We start from the raw sequence: 5,140 nt of genomic DNA on the forward strand, positions 1-5,140 counted from the left end.
GGATCAATCAAGGGGCTCGTATCGCTTCTTTCTTTTGATTGTTGGGGCAAGGGCACCGTGGCTATTACAATAGGCATAAACTACAAGGTACCACCCTCGAATGAGCTGTAATCGACCTCAGTAAAAAAACTTTGCAAAAGAGCTATTCGTATGCTATGTCGTACATCATATGACATCACATCATATACACAAAATTTGATTAAAGACAGAAAGAAATTCTGCCCCAAATCGCACCCTAACTGTAAGTCGTTTAGGAGTTCCGTCAATACATAGTATAAAACAAAGTCGCTTTCTCTGTCCCTATATCTTTAAAACTACGCAACGAATTTTGATGCGGTTTTTTTTAATAGATAGTGTAATTCAAGGGGAAGGTTTGTGTATATAATAAATGAACAATATAGTAAAGAAACACTGACAATTTTAGTAGTTTGCAATGTGATGTCGTAAATAAACAAATTCTTTAGTATATTTAGTATCGGTATTGCACCCATGAAAAGTCGGGGCGGGTCGCTAGTTGATTATAATATGCGATTATGACAATTACATGAACATAATCACGTTCCGGAAGGTGATTCAAATATCCAAGTAACCCATAAATAAAAGATTCGACCGAGTATTGCTAACGTGCTCCTCAGAATTGTTCCGTTCAATCCCGTTCCCTTAATTGGTCATGGATCCTGTGCTCAGAACCTGACCAAACTACCCTTAAAGTACATCCTTTATAATAAAAAAAGAATCATCAAAATTGGTTAACGTGATTTTGAGTTATTCAAATATTTGTCGCGCATATACATAATGCAAATTTAAGACTTATGTCGTTTTCATACGGATACCATCATCGGAAAAAAAATAAAAAAAAAATGGGACCCCACGGAAAGCACTACCTTTCAAACAAAAAAAAAATATCAAAATCGGTCCACCCAGTAAAAAGTTATGAGGTAACAAACATAAAAAAAAAAACAAAAAATACAGACGAATTGATAACCTCCTCCTTTTTGAAGTCGGTTGATAACAAAAAGTTTGCAAGTTTCTTTAAGATTGCTTGGTTAAAAATACGTCGATGAGATACACTATGCATAAGCAATGAAGGGTATCCATCTCCGACGCAGATTAACCAATAGATTTTATTGAGAATTCTGCGATTTAGCCAGGAAAGCCAGCATAAACCGCCACTTCATATGAGAAACGACATAAAAAAAAATTAAAAAACCCAACAATAAAGAATGTAACAGATTTTTTCGACTGACCCTCCGGGAACATTTTGGAAATGTTTTCGTTGTTAAATTTATTTCCCCCTTACAGATATTTAGTGTTATGAGTAAAGTTTTACATGACCACAAAAGCATAAAATTTAAGGCAAATACTTTGGACGATATTCAGAAAAGGGTTAATTCTTATATCAATATTCCCAAGTTTACTTTGCATTAAGGAAGATAAATAAAACCAATAAATTTTAATTAATTTACTTCAGTTATTTTTATGACGGTTGGACAATAATCTTAAAGTTAAAATTTATCCAATTAGACAATTAGATAAACTTTATTAAGTACTACTTCTTAAAGATCTTCATATATTTTTAGTGGATAAGATAAACACCTTAACACAATCAGCGTTGATCTAATTTTCTCAAACATTAAGTACTTTGTGTTTTATTATAGCTTAGGTTAGTGCTTTGTTCTACTTCTCATTCATCACATTCACTTTTCACTCATCAGACAGAATGTCTGAGACCAAAGAGTAATACTCAATGTTTTCCAGTTTAAAGTTGTCGAATGTATATTATTCTTTACCGCACCGATGCCTATGGGTGCTGGTGATCATTTACCAACAGGTAATATTGCTCATCCACCTACCTATACAAAAAAAAACTTGACACAAGCCCTGCACAATATGTTTCGGCATTTATCTTTTTAAATTTACTGAACATTTCTAAAATTGTTTTAAACTAGCATCTAAGAAATATACTCGGCCTTGTTCAAACGCTAGTGTATTAGTAGTATAATTTTAAGATTACATAAAACAATTTGGTTTGTGTATTAGTGATATTTATAATAATGATCGCATGTAAAAACATCATTATATAAGAGATTTATTTCTTCAAATAAAATTTCATTATCATTAAAGTACTAGGAAAATAGCAGTATGTTTGTATATAGACTGTTCTTTAGCAAATTTCTTCACTTGTGTACCATGAATTTCATATAACAAGAAATTCTTGAAAAAAAAATCATCAAATTCAACTCGATGATGGTAATAAAAGATGTGGTAGGGTGTGCGAGTAAATTTTTGCAAGATCCATATTTAATGGAGGGATTTTGTATACGTGCCATATTTCAAATCTTATGGTTTCAGCGAACTGGAAAATGAACGATTGGTATTTTTACACGTTTCGTTACTGGTTACATTGTTATTCAGTCACTTATATTTGACATTTAAATCGAAAAGTTCAAGCGATATATTTTTTTATTTTTATAACGGTACAAAACAAATATTCAAAAGTGATGTTTTATATTGGTTTCGTATTTTATTTTTAATAACATTCGTTTTGATTGATTATTTTCCTGCAATTTGAAATAATGTTACATGTTAATACCATAAGATGATTCTTGTCCTAGTCATTGTAGGACGAAAGGTCATAAAAATTAGATATGGTCTTATTTTTGAAAATTAAAGAGGATTCTTGTTTGCTATTTACTAAATTGTTACAATTTGACAAACAAATAAAATAGAGCGATAAAAAGTTACGGGCTGGTTAGAGAGCAATGATACGACCGTATAAAAAAAAACTTTTAAATAAGCTTTCATAATTTTGGCGCCAAATATAGAGGTGACTTGCAGATTGAAATGTAACAAAAATCAAAACAAAAACTATCATAGGTTTTAAAATTCCTCAAAAATATTTTGAATAAAAGCGGTTTTTCGAAACGACCCACTAGTAGTATATATGTAGTTCACTTGAAAGTAGGGCTTAGTGATAGCCCGTCTTGGTACGTAACATTCATTTAACATATATTTTACTCCTACGCAACGATACAAAGTGCCGTGCCTTAGTGACGGCAAACGGAATAAGGTTATGGAGTATCTTCTATCTATCTATATCATAGCATAGCTATGATATAGATAGATTTATTTGATTACATTATTTGATTGATTTTTACGCTGCCTTGCCTATAATTTCACCTTTTCATCTTAGTTACCACGGTTGGTGGCGCACTGGTAACACGGGGAATATTTATCTTTACTGGACCAATGTTTGTGAATAGTAGTGTCTATACAATACCTGGTGGACTATGACCCCTTATGGTTAACCTTCCTACCTACCTATATTATTAACAGAAAATATCTAAAAAAGAAGATGGCCCAGTGGTTAGAACGAGAGCCTCTTAACCAATGATTACGGGTTCAAAACCAGGTAAGCACCGCAGTGGTTACATATCAGTTTAATTTATGTTTATATTTCATCTGGTGCACCTGCATGTATCTAATTTCATACAAATTCTGCCACTTTTGTATTCCACGAATCCGCATTGGAACAGCGTGATGGAATATGCACCAAAGCTTTTCCTCGAAAGGGATATTAGGCCTGAGTCCAGTATTGGTAAATGGTAAATTTACAGGCTGTTGTTGTTGTTTTATCAAAAAAATAACATGTTTACAATATCCGTCTTTATATAATAAATAATAAAATAATGAGCACGTGAAAGATCACATCAATCAGATTACTATTGTTTGCGGAAATCTGGACAAATAGATAAAAAAATGACTAAACAAAACATTCTTCTGCTATTATTATATTATTACGAAATTTGCAATTAAAAGGAACATTTCAGATTTTCTCTATTTATTTACCTATATTGTTAACAAAATACTTTATTTAATGATTTTTGTTTTTATACTTATTTTATCAGTGTTTCTAAAATATTTTCTATAACATCATTTTCATCCTTTCTATTTTAAAGCAGACGTTCAGTGTCAGGATATCGCACACGATGTGCGTAAATACATATGTACTCTGTATTACACAGATTATTTATTGCCTTACGTTAAGACGGAATAAAGATGCAAAACAATTCATTTCTTGATATTTCATAGATAAAATGAGCAAAAAGCTGATAAGATTAAATTAAATGTAAAGCTACCTTTGTACTGTACTTAAAAGTGTAGATTTTACCGGAAAGAACCAACAGGGAATCAGTAGTTTAAATATTATGTCTAATTATATTCGCTAATATACAACAAGGCTGTTAAGCCTGTTAATTTGCCACTTGAGACGGGCTAAGGCCTCTCTTCCCTTTTTGGGGAGAAGGTTTGGAATATATTCACCTCGCTGTTCCAATACGGGCTGGTGGAAAACACATTTGGCATAATATAAATAAATATATAATATAAATATGAGACAACATCACATACATTACTCTGATCCCACTGTAAGTAGCTGTAGCACTTGTGTTATGGAAATCAGAAGTAACGATGGTACCACAAACACCCAGACCCAAGACAACATAGAAAACTATTGGTAATCTACATCGACTCGGCCGGGAATCGAACCCGGGACCTCAGAGTGGCGTACCCATGAAAACCGGTGTACATACCACTCGACCACGAAGGTCGTCTAAGGCATAATTTCTATGAAATTAGATACATACAGGTTTTCTTACGATGTTTTTTTTTACGATGATTCAGGCTACAACAATCTTTTCTTTTTTTAAATATACGTGCATGATATTGCAGACACAGTTAGTGATATTACATAAAGCTGTATGTAATAGAAACAGATAGAGATAAATAGAGAAAAAGGTCGTCTGTTTGGGACATGTTTTTTTATACGTGACACAAGTTCACCCAAATGTGACAGAAATTATTTCCAAGTATACCAATAATAATAATTATTAAAATAATATATTACCATAATAATTAATAATATGAAATACTTAAATATGTACAAATTCAAGGAAATCAACGAATACAAATTACATTTTTTTATCATCTGCATCAAGGATGTTGTAGTAAACAGATAATATGTTATTAACGCGCAAAAAGTGAAGACTAGAAAACGTCCTAATTGGAACGTTTGCCTTTAGTCGTTTTACGTAGTAATACGTTATAATACATTATAATTACGTAGTAATACGTTTTGCGT

This window comes from Vanessa cardui, chromosome 4, assembly GCF_905220365.1.
Source record: "Vanessa cardui chromosome 4, ilVanCard2.1, whole genome shotgun sequence".
NCBI lineage: Eukaryota > Metazoa > Arthropoda > Insecta > Lepidoptera > Nymphalidae > Vanessa > Vanessa cardui.